This window comes from Camarhynchus parvulus, chromosome 1 (assembly GCF_901933205.1).
Source record: "Camarhynchus parvulus chromosome 1, STF_HiC, whole genome shotgun sequence".
Classification (NCBI taxonomy): Eukaryota; Metazoa; Chordata; class Aves; order Passeriformes; family Thraupidae; genus Camarhynchus; species Camarhynchus parvulus.
The window spans coordinates 85,838,251-85,850,305 of record NC_044571.1 but is presented as its reverse complement, the minus strand read 5'-3'; the positions used below and the strand labels follow the sequence as shown (position 1 = coordinate 85,850,305).

The following is a 12,055-nucleotide window of genomic DNA, read 5'->3' as shown; positions in this document are numbered from 1 at the left end:
GGCACTCCATCGTCCTTTTTATATGTGTCCTTCTAAACAGGCGTCACTCCTCCCCTTTTATCTCTGCATATTTTCCCTGGTCTCTGCCCTCAGGTTCATCTCCATCTTCTCAAGTAATTGTGTTCCATTTAACACAAGTTCCCTCCTTACCACTCAGCCACCTTCCAGCTTCTCCATGACCCTCTGTCTCATGGTTGCATCCTTCATGGTTTCATCCATGGTAACCAATTGCCAGTCTGCTGCTGCAGCAGGTACAAGGCAATTAGAAGCCATAAAAACATTATAACTCCCAAAGTCTGGCTGAATCTGCAGCGCCTCAGACCACATCAAACACGCATATATTGGAATTCACAAGCATCTGATCCCAAGAAAGGTAATCTCCCAGTAACTGGGCCCAACGACCACCTAAGGGGCAAACAACACCTAAACAAATGACAGATGCAGAAGCCAAAAAACAGTTCAGTCCTTGGCAGGACTTAGCAAGAGGCTTCACAGTCCTTGCATCTAGATTTGAAGCACAGTTCTCTTAAAATTCAGAGATCGTCTGCAATTCCTGCCCATCTTTACCAGGCAAAGTTAAATGGATAGAGAAGGGAAACAGCAAACTTGCATCCATTCACTGGAAAAGCCATGGGAGCAAAGAGCAAGCAGGTAAACACTCATCAGTAGGATGGCAAAGTTTAGGACTCCTTAACAAGTGAGGCGTGAAAGCAGGAACATATGTCTTTCTGCTCCATAAACCCCGGGGACTTCAGGTTTTTCCATGGCAAACAGAGACTTTGCTCACAGATAAGAGCCCACATAACCACAGGCAGTCAGACAGGGCTGCTGCTTTCCCGCTGCTTGGCAGAGAGTGAGGAAAAGCATGGGAAATAGCCTGGGGGGATGAGAGGGGAAAGAGAAGGAAAGAAAAATCAGGAAACATGTTCAGCCACACAGCCTGAATGCTGAAAGCCCTGAAAAGAGGAACCTGCTTGAGAGGCCAGTGCTTAAGCAAGGATTAAAATCTTGTGTCTTTTTTGGGTACTGGGGCTGGAACATTCATCTTCCAAGGGGCAAAGGTACGGCAGCCAAATTTGGCATTGCCCTGTAGCTTTTTCCTTTGGGGCCTCTTGAGCATTTCTTTCCTTCCCCCTGCACCGAGGTGTCCCCCACACCATACCTAACAACGCACGGGGCTGTAGGGCACTGTCGGCGAGGCGGCGGCCGGGTACGGCCGGGGGCGGGGATGGCCAGCTCAGGCTATCCAAGGGGGAACAACTTGCTCCAAGCCCAGCAACAGCAGCGGGAGCGCAGAGCACCGCAGCGCCGGGAAGCTCACGGAGCCGGGAGCACCGCGGCGGTTTCCAACCGGCCCGGGCAGCGCGAGCCGCGGGGCCGGCGAGCGGGGAGCGCCGCGGGGCTGGCCCGGGACTGGCGCGGGGCTGGCGCGGAGAGCGCCGCGGGGCTGGCGCGGGGCGTCTCTCGCGGACACCGGTGGTCCCAGCGGTTATCCAGCTGTTCTCTCAGCGGTCGTCCCAGCGGTTATCCCAATGGTTCTCTCAGCAGCTGTGCCAGCGGTGATCCCAATGGTTCTCTCAGCAGCTGTCCCAGCGGTTATCCCAGCGGCTGTCCCAGCGGTTGGCGCAGGGAGGGCGCTGAGGCGCTGCAGCACCGCTCCAGCACCGGCAGCAGAGTCCGTTTCCACAGATGCCTCGAGCCGAGACGACCAAGAGGGGACCTCACCCCTAAGAGTCTGCGGGCAGGGTGACAAGAGGATGGAGCCGGGCTCCTCTCGAGAAACTGGTGCACATGGGTCGGAACCCAAGAAATTCCTCTGGCTGTCCTGGAGGACTCAAGCCCCTGCCCAGGGGGCTCAGAGAGCTTGGCACAGAGCCCAAGACCCCTGTGCTTTTGATTTAGGCCTTGGAAAAAACAACTACCAACCTTATATGAAGATTTACAAGCCACGAAAGTTTAAGTAGAATGATACTGAATTTATCACAGGGTGAAAAATAGATTTTTTTGGGTTTTTAGAATGGGAGTTCAGGAGATGAGATGGAGGAATCTGGGTGTGTCCAGCCTTTCTCCTTCTTGGCTTCCATCTTCTGCTGTGATGTTGGCACTTTTAGATTGGTTTAGAGTAGAAGCTCACTGTCTAACATAGGTGATAGGTATTGGAAAGTTATTGTAAATATTGTACACATAGTTTTTAGTATAAAAAGACAATGCCGCATCTGGGGCGGGCAGTGTGCCTCAACCCAACCTGCTAGACAGACCTTGGTGGGTCGGAGAAAGAATTTTATAGATAAGATACAATAAACAACCTTGAGACCGAGAACAGAAGAGTTCTGAGTCCTTCTTCAACTGCCAGGCTGGGAAAAGAGACTTTCTAATGTATCTCGGGGTCACTCTGACCAGCTAAAGTCCTGAGACACAGGAAGCTCCACCTGAGCAGCGGGAAGAACTTCTTCACTGTGCAGGAACAGGCTGCCCAGGGAGGTTGAGGATCTCCCAATGGAGAGCCGTGAGGTTGGACCAGATGACCCACTGAGGTCCCTTCCATCCTGACCCGTTTTGGTTCCATGAATCTGTGGTTGCAGGCTCTTTCCAGATCTTACAAATACATTTCACTGCAAGAAGAGAGTTGGGCGAAAAGAATTACATGGGCAACAGGAGTCACAGGAGTGACACAGAGATGGTAATTTCTCAGCTCCTGAGCATGGCCAGCTTCTCCTAAGAAAGCAGTGATGCCCACTCTGCCCATTCCACTGTTTCCAAGGGCTTTGGACAGAAAGTGAATCCCATGCCAGGACTGGGAGATTCCTTGAACCTGAGCTGAGCCTCTCCAGTACCTGCAGCTCCTTAGCCTGGAGATTCCTGCCACCACTCTTTAGGGCATCACTTCCTGACCTCTCCTCTGGGATTCTTTCACAGCATCACACCAACAGAAGCAAAGGAGCAAAATCTCCTGGCAAGCTGCTGGTTGATCACTGTCACCATGAGCTGCACACAGATCTTGCCACTAGCCAGAGAAGCCAACAAAGAGCATCCTTTAAACCTGCATTTCTACCCTACAGTCTGCCCAAGGCTCTGGATCACAGTCTAGGATCCCTTTTATTTGACTATCATCTGCCTTCAGTTCTTTTTCAGGAAATTAATTAATTTTCATTTCCTGAAACCCAGGAAATGAAACAAAAGATCAAATAAAATAAAGATAGTTGTAACCTCCCTATGATAAAGAATATAATCTATATCCTCTCCCTTGCAGATGATAATTATAATTAATCAGTACAACCTTCTGCAGTTTCTTGATAAGCCCTGGCCTGGGATCGCAGGGAGTGGTACAGCCTGGGACAAACACGTGCAAGGCATGTCTCGTGCATTGCTTATCTCTTGGCTTCTGAGGTGGAAGAACACAGCCATGAGCAGAAAGAAACAACGGGGCTTAACATGGGAAACAACCAACAGATGTGGATGTAGAAGGGGTTAACAAGGAATTACAGCTCCTGCAACTGCAGGGACAATGCTTTTCCATTCCATTTGTTGTAGTACACCACTAACAGGCTGTGGCTGTGGCTTCCAAAGACATGGAGAGGTTTCCACCAAAGTTCATGCCCTACCTTTTGCAACATCCCACCACATTTTGAACAGACAGAAATAAACCGTCCCATTTCAAAAAGATACTGCCAAAATCCTGTGTATATTACACAGGAGGACACCCCCCATCACAGAGGACATCCAGCAGGAGCTGTGCTGGGAATGGGTGGCATGTGGAATGGGTGGTGTGCCCTGCTCAACCACAGGTGCCTCAGCTGTGGGTCCATGCTTTATGGCAAGATCTTCTCAGGCAACCAATCGATCTTCTGGGGTCAATTTGAGAAGCTCTTGAGGAGCTCCCATGGCTAAGAATGAGTAATGGCTAAGAATGGGTTTTGAAACCCTGCTGCAGCCCCAAATTTCTAAACACACTCCTACATGGTGAAGTAAGCCTCATTCCAAGGTGAGATCTATTCACCTTGAAACAAAACCCAACATCAGCCATGGGAATTTAGCATACAAAAGGCATCTTAATCCCTGGTTTTATTCCAGAGTAATCACCATAGAAGATAAAACCATAAAGTTGAAACACAATTTTGCACAAGGCATATTTTTCCTCTCCCAAATCCCTTCCCCAGGACTGTTTAGTCTATTTCTTCAAGGTACCTCTCTCAAGAGTCTCACACGATCAGAGGACAGCAGCACATCTGTGAAGACAAACTGAGAGAGTTGGGGCAGTTATTGACTTTAAACTGAAAGAGGGTAGGTTTACCTTAGATATTAGGAAGAAATTCTTCACTGCGAGGGTGGTGAGGCACTGTTACATGTTTCTTTAAGAAGCTGTGGCTGCTCCATCCCTGGAAGTCTGGATGGGGCCCTGAGCAACCTGGTATAGAGGAAGGTGTCCCTGCCCATGGCAAGGGGTTTGGAACGAGATCACCTTAAGTTTCCTTTCAAATCAAACCATTTTATGATTCTATGTTTGAAGCATGTTTGTCCTCAATGTGCAGTCCCCAGAGATGGCTCATTATTCACAGCCACTTGCAGAATCCTTATTTAATCATACTTATCATCATTAGAAATCACAGCTGCTTTTCTTCGTTTTCAAAGCACTTTGCAGGCTACATTAACAAATGTGTGCCCAGGAAATTATTGGCCAAGTTTCAGACCATTTACAATGGGTTTTATACAAATGCTTTCAGCTTCACATGGAAACAGGCAAGGGAAAATCATCATGTTTGTAAAAGGGTCTCAAAGAGTTACAATAGATTTTCCCTCTTGCCTGCTAGGAGCAAAATGAATGTTTTGAATAAAGCTGAATAGTTGCTTAAAAAAAAAGAGAGAGAGAAAGGAAGAAAGAAAAAGAAGAGGTGGAGAAAAGTTTTTTACAAATGCCATGTCTTTGGCTGGACTCAGGCATAATCTGATCCAAGTATTCTTGGGTACATGGGCACTTCTCCAGCATTGCAGAAATGAGCATGACAGACAGGTATCTTTGGCCCTCTTGGTGCCAGACCCCTCAGCAGAGCCTTTCCTCTGTTTTTGACCCTAATCAGCCTTCATCTACCTCATATATAACCCCTTATCTTGGGTTATGCAGCACTCCTTACCTCAGTCTTGGGCTCCCACCCCAAAAGGACAGAGCCCTTTGGGGAAGCCAGCACCCTGCCCCTTGGCAATCCAGGTAAGCAGAGGCAGAAAGTCTGGCCCCAAAAGGGATCAGAACAGCTACCTTCCATCTGTGATCACACAGAGACCTTCCATCCCCCAGCCAGATGCTGGTCCCAGATGGCAGCAGCGACATGTCCACATCTGGGTGTCACTTTGCTCATTCAAAGAGGGAATCAGGAGCATCACTGAGGTTATACCTCCCCAGGTCAAGCCTGAAAACAGAGACTCAACATGACCAGTTCGGGGCGAGATGCTGCCCCCCAAACTTCAGTGTGGTCAACAGGAGAAGGGAGGAGTTTTGTTCTCACTGTGCCTGTGGTCAGGCAGTGTCACCAGCAGCAATGTTCTGGTTCTCAGCTAGCCCTGTGCAGCACGTGGGCACAGCCCCTGGGTGGCCCACAGCTTTCCAGGAAGTCGCTCTCCCACCATTGAAAAGCCACTGTGGGGAGGCAAAAAGTGCTTCCACGCCTCAAAGCCTCCCTGGGCGGGAGGAGGAGGAGGAATAAATCCCTCGAAAAAAAAATTAAAAAGAGCTCAGAAAGGAGGGAAATATTTCTTTGAAGATATAAATCCCACTTTGTGCATTTCAGCATGCCCTGGCTTGGGTCCCTCTCTGCTCCTGGGAATGCCTAAGTGGCTCTTTGTGCCCTGCTGTAAAGGGGAGATGAGGAGAGTGGGACACAGTGTGGGGGACCCTCTCCAGCCCCACAGCCCCACCGAGGGCTGTGCATCACCCCAGGCTTCATCTCCAGGGGAAGACTTCATCCCTGAGCCAAGAGGGGAGAAGAAAAGAGGTTTCCAGATTGTGTACCTCTGCTCAGCAGCTCTGCAGAGCTATTCAGCCTGGACAAGGGACAGGGGCCCTGGACAGACACTGTGCTGAAGACCCCAGCACTGGCCCTCCTCCAGAGTGTGGGTGTTGAAGCTCAAGCCTTGGAGCAAAACACCCTGCAAGGAGAGGAGGAAAGGATGCTTTCCATGCCACCAGACAGAAGTTTATCCACTTAATCATTGACAGTATCCAAATGCATGAGGGCTAGCCAGCTTTTGCACCATAGAATGTGGTGCTGCTGTTCTCAGAGAAAAATCCTGTTCAGCTAATTAAACACTACCACAATTCTGCATAAGCCAACTCAGAAAATTCTGAGCTCATTTCAGAGCAACAAGATATTCCAACACACAGATCCCCTGACCTAACCTCTGACTATGGATGCAGCAGAGCCATCACCCAGAGCCTCAGTTTCCCAGTTCAGGGTTGTGCCACACAGTGCCATAAGATCAGCAGGTGAGGATTGTATGGCTCATGTAATTTTCATCCATCTGCTGGTGTGAGACATGGAGTTTGCTTAGCAAAACAAGAAGATTAGCACAGACAACCCATGGGCAGAGCCTGGATGGAACTCCTCGGGGCCAAGGACACGCAGAACAGTCAGATCTGCTGGATCAGCACTCAGTAGCACTCACATTCCAGCATCCTGGAGGAAAAAAGGGATTTCTTTAGTGTTTTCATTCTTCCCTTGGTCTTCCTGGAGGACTGATTAGAATCATGGAATCATTAGGATTGAAAAGCCCTCTAACATCAAGTGCAGCCATTAACTGTCAAGCCTACCAACTAAATCATGTCCCCAGATGCCACATATACACATTTTTTTCCAGGTGACTCCACCACTTTCGTGGCCAATCTGTTCCAATGCTTGAGCACCCTTTCAGTGAAGAAATTTTTCCTCAAATCTAACCTAAACCTCCCATGGTGCAACTTGAGGCCATTTTCTCTCATCTTGTTACCTAGGAGAAGAGACAGACGCCCACCTGGCCACAGCCTTATTTCAGGTGGTTGTAGAGAGTATTAAGGTGTCCCCTCAGTCTCCTTTTCTCGAGGCTGAACATTCCCAGCTCCCTCAGCTGCTCCTCATCAGACTTGCGCTCCATCTCCTCTGTGTTTGAGTGGTCACCCTGATTGCCCAGAACAGCCAGCAAAACGAAATGGGCACAACTCAGCTAATGCAAGGGCAGATGTCCAAATAGGCCAGATGAATGGTTTCACATACATCCAGAGTGCCAGGGCATGAGCCCGGCCCAAAACAAGAGGGCATTCATCGCTTAAACCCAGCAAGCCCTGCCAGTTCACCTTCAAGGAACTTCTGCATCCTGGCATGGAGAGGACAAGGCCACAGCTGCCAGGCGGGTGTCATCCTGTGCCATACAAAGGGACAGCCACAGAAGTTCTGTATGTGGGGTGACATGAAGCAGTTACAGGGACCACGTGTAAGGCACCAACAGGCTGACTGGGGGCAGTAGTACTTAACCCTACAGTGCCTCATTCTCACAGAAGGGCCAAAACCTCACTCTCCCGTCCCCCCACACAGCATTCACCATGAATTGCAAAGGAATATAGAACAGGCCCAGCCTGCTGGTAACAAGTTGCCAACTGGCAGCAGGGAGGGAAGGAAGAGGTCACAGCAGCAAAGCACTAAGAAGAAGGCTGGAAAATCTGAGGGATGGAGAAGATAAAAGGGTTGGCGTCATTCACCTGCATTTCTTGCAAGGATTGGGTTGTGCTCAAGGAAAAACTTCTTAAAAGCTTTGCAGGGAAAGAGAGCACTTAGGACAGAGGCACCATGACCCCACAGAACCTTTCTGACGGCTTTGAGGCATGAATCAATTAAAGCAATCACAGAGCAAAGGTTAATCAGTAGCAAGTACATCTTAAGAAGTAAGTAGTCTTTTAAAAAGCAACTGCTGTTGCCAGTTCCCCCCTCCCCATTTTCTAAAGTGTCTTTTATTTCTCCAGCTCTGGAGACCTTCCAAAGTAAGGTCAGTGATTAAGAGCAGCCGCCGAAAGGAGCGGACGGAGTCGGTGGCGGCAGCCAGGGCAGAGACGACTGGACCTGTGATTGTCACAGAGGCTCAGTGCTGCAAAAGTGTCTCAGGGGCTGAAAACCTTCCAGGGCCTTCCGGCCTAACTGGAGCAGATGGAAGCTGGAGAAACAAGGAATTGCTTACAGTTGCATTGGAGAACAGAGGAAAAGAAGCAGGAGAGTAAGGCAGGGACTGACTCTAAAGCCCTTCTGCACAAGCAGTGAGACTGCAGCCTGAGACTCCAGCAGGTCTACAGCAATGCTTCAAGCTGCTCCTGGACCATGCCCTGCTTGCAGACATGTGCTTCTTTCTTCTTGCACCCAAAACTGGAGCTGACGTCAAAGCAGCCCCCCCAGGCAGCAGCACAGCTTCATTCACACATGTGCTCATTCCCCAGCCCTGCCTGCTGCTATTCTCGTGCTCCCTGCTGCTATTATAGCACACCATCACCACCACAGCTGACCTCTCACCCTGCCACCTTTCCTTGCAAGTGTCGATGAAGGAAAAGAGCTGGCACACTGTGGTGGCCCAAAGAGCTTCCCTTGGCACCAGACCAGCAAGGATGAGTCTCAGGACAGGGTTTCTCATCTCTCTCTTGCTACAGCATCATGTGCACTCACATAGGCTACAACTGCTCAGCCACCAGAAAGGAGATGGGCCATGAGCATGGAGAGTCCATCCTGACCCTGACAGCAGGTTTTCATTGTGCTTAACACAACATCTCCCCTGGAGATACCACAAGACTGGCAAAGCAAACAGTGACAGGAGAAAAGGATCAATAAGAGACCAGGACACAGGCATGTTCATAAAATCAGTGTATCACAGAATGGCTTGGGTTGAAAGGGACCTTCAAGATCAGCTGGTTCCAACCCTCAGCCATGGGCAGGGACATCTCACTGTTCAAGCCTCTGAAATGTCACTGTTTCTACTTCCCTCCTCTTTTTCTAGAGAGAGCAAGAAATACAGCAAATGCCAATCTCCTGCTGGTGGGGAGAATAACAGGGAACATGACCTCTGTTTACTGGGATTTTATAAAATGCCAAGCCCTCAGCCACCAAAAAGCAGCCAGCTGTGAGTCCTGCCTGAATGCTGCTGGGAGAGCAGTGCCCAGCTCATGAAGAACAGGATGAGGACAAGATGCTGAAGAGAGGAGCACCTGCAGGCTGGCAGCTGAGCTCCCTCACACCACGTGTCTGAGGCTGGAGCAGAGGGTGCAGCGTGGAGCCAAGCCCGTGCCCCCTCAGGGCTCATCCTGCCATGAAGGCACAGCCCAGGATGCATCACAGGTCCTGTCTCCAAGCTGCTCTACTCACACCAGCTCCTTTCTTTCCTTTCAGTAAGATCTGTAACACAAAGGATCTTCTCCCACCGTTTATGCTCTCTGCTCACCTAAAACATAGCCCAAGACCCTTGTTTGCTGCGCACCACAGAGCTCTCTGGGGCAGTTCTACAGGCCAGCACACAGCAGGTCACTCCATGATGAGGCACAGACCTCCTCCTACAAGATATCCTGAGACATGGAGTCAGGTCTGGAGCAAAGCCAGGCTGTTGCTGCACATGTGTATGCTGTTGCAGGGAATGACCACTGCAGAGCTCCCTGCAGCCTGTCCCCCATGGAAAGCCACCAAGATGGGGCCTTGCCAATGGGCAGGATCTGCTCCACACTGGAGCACGTGGGTCTCGGCTGGTAAGAGTAGCTTCTCAAAGTGTCTGCACACAACCAGAAAGGTTGTTTGCCTGAAGAAGAGCCTCTGGGTTTGCAAAGAAAGGAAGGTCATACTGTCAAAGGGCCACAAACTTCTGGGAAAAAAAAAAACAAACAAAAACCCCAACTTTCTCTTTTATTTTAGCTGATAGTTTATCACACTAAGCAGAACTGTTTGGTAACAACTTGCACAGAGGTACATTGTGAGCTGCAGGCATTCTCACAAAAAAGCTGACACAGCTAAACTTAAAGAACTGTGTTTCCATCACCACAATGATACATAAAGACGCCGTTTGCTCACCTCCTTGGTCCAATGTCATGGCGTAAGGAAGTCCCAGGACTGGTCATGAGAACAAGCTTTGTGTTTGTATTCTCTGCGAGGTTTTCAAATTGCCCTGAAAATCTTTGCACAACTTTTAGACATTTCAGTAGTAAAGTTATAAAGGAAGTAACAGCTTTGTCTCCCTTCACATTGAGAACAATTTTTAATTAAAATCCAGCTGGTCTTATGGTATATTATGCCTGTTCTTCCTGTTAAATGCAGCTTAAAATCTTTAAGGAAAAATCTGTAGGAAATTATTTCTGTTCTCTTTTGTCCTTCCACCTGGTATCATCTCTCAGAACTTATCAGGGGACATACTACATTGTGAGGTCAGGATTCCCAGAGAAAGTGTAGAAGTGAAGAGAAGGTGATGTACACCATGGGCTGGACCTCCAGCTAATCCAAGTTTGCGCTTTGCAACTTAAAGTTGTCCCTGTGCCAGTCCCCAGGTTCACACCTGCTCAGCGCCTGATCCTGAATTAAAATTCACTCTTTCTTAGGAGTGAGAATTCCTCTGTTTCATTGCTAATTGTGGTTATGCCTACAAATAATGTGGCAGCGTTCAGACAACAACAGCAGCCTAAAGCCAGGGTCAAATCCTGTTCCAGCTGCAAGCCGAGCTGCTCTCCAGTTGCCCATCAGAGCTCCTGGGGTGACTGCAGCATCAGGGCAGATGGCAGACTGTAGTGTTGCTTCCAGCCTTTCTAACCAAGTCGTGATTATTTACAGCTGTTCCCAGATGTTCCCCTTTCATGGGTTATTTGTTCCTGAGTCAACCTCCCCGTTCACACGCTAGGCAAGCTCAGGGGAAGAAAGAGAGAGGCTCCTTTCTCCTTTTTACTATGGAAACAGCCCTTTATCCCAAGGATTGCAAATGCTCAGCCGCCGTTTCCCTCCCACACTGCCCCGGCTACAGCGACCCCAGGAGCCGCCCGCCGCTCCCGCCTCATCCCGGCTCCCGCTCATCCGCTCAACAGGTCACAGCCAGCTCATCCCGCACGGACCCCGGGAGAAGCGGGACTGCTGAGCACCTTCCCCACCTCCCCAGCGAACCACCAGCGCGCCCCCTGCTCACAAATCGCCCCTTTGGCTCCCCTTTTGCTATCCTTTCTCCCTGTGCCCCGGCTCTCTGGGCTTCGTTTCTCTCCCCAGCCCGGGCGGGAGCCGGGTCGGTCGCCCGCTGTCGCATCCCAACCAACGCGCTCAAACATCCACAGACAACAAAGTGAAAAAAGCCTCGCCAGCTCGGCGCTAACTTTGAAGGCAAGCAGGGGAGAGGAGGCAGGGGTGAAGTTGGGCAGGCAGGAGCATCCCCGGCAGTAGGAGGGAGGGAGGAGGTGACTCACCGCGCCCTGAGCGCACGGACGGGCGATCGCTGCTCCCCGCCGCACCGGGGCTGCCGCGGCCCCTGCCTGTGACACTCCGGGACGCGAATGGTGGCACCGCTGTGTGACACCCGCTATTAGAGAGGCTGCTGGAGCCGTCCCTCCCACGGGAGGAGGGGCCATGAGAGGCTTAATAAATTCAGTCCCCAAAGCTAGAGAAATTAAAATCTCGCCGTGGGACGCAGACAGCTGCTCATGGCATGGCTCTGGGAGACACCCGGGACTTGGGGACAAACCTGGGATTGATTCATTTATCCCTTGCCCACCCAGAATAGGAGAGGTTGGTGTTCACATCCCACCTTGGCAGAATTGAGTGTCAAAAGGATGGGGTTTGAGGAAATATCCCAAAGGAGATCTGGGAAAGATGTGTCATCGTTGACCCTCAGAATTAAAATTCCTGAACTTCCTCCATGAAAATATTTTCCACAACTGTAAGCCCCAGGCGGGAATCCAGTACACCAGATTTCTGAGCAACCCTGGACGCAAAACTACTTATTTTACTTGGGGTTTTGCATGGTTTTGGGCTTTAATATCTAAATCCTATTAGAGTTGTAACTTCCTTTGAAGGGGGAGGAGAGGGGACAGGTCTGTACA

General features: G+C 50.1%; 1 protein-coding gene across 1 annotated transcript in view; it reads right to left on the bottom strand.

The window, feature by feature from the left end:
* The window catches only part of GDPD4 (glycerophosphodiester phosphodiesterase domain containing 4), a 37,885-nt gene extending 26,328 nt beyond the window's left edge, over positions 1-11,557 (bottom strand). Inside the window, exon 1 of the mRNA XM_030955468.1 lies at positions 11,423-11,557. The gene's annotated coding sequence lies outside the window, so the exon portion shown is untranslated. The remainder of the gene's footprint in view (positions 1-11,422) is intronic.
* Positions 11,558-12,055: the final 498 nt, after the last annotated feature.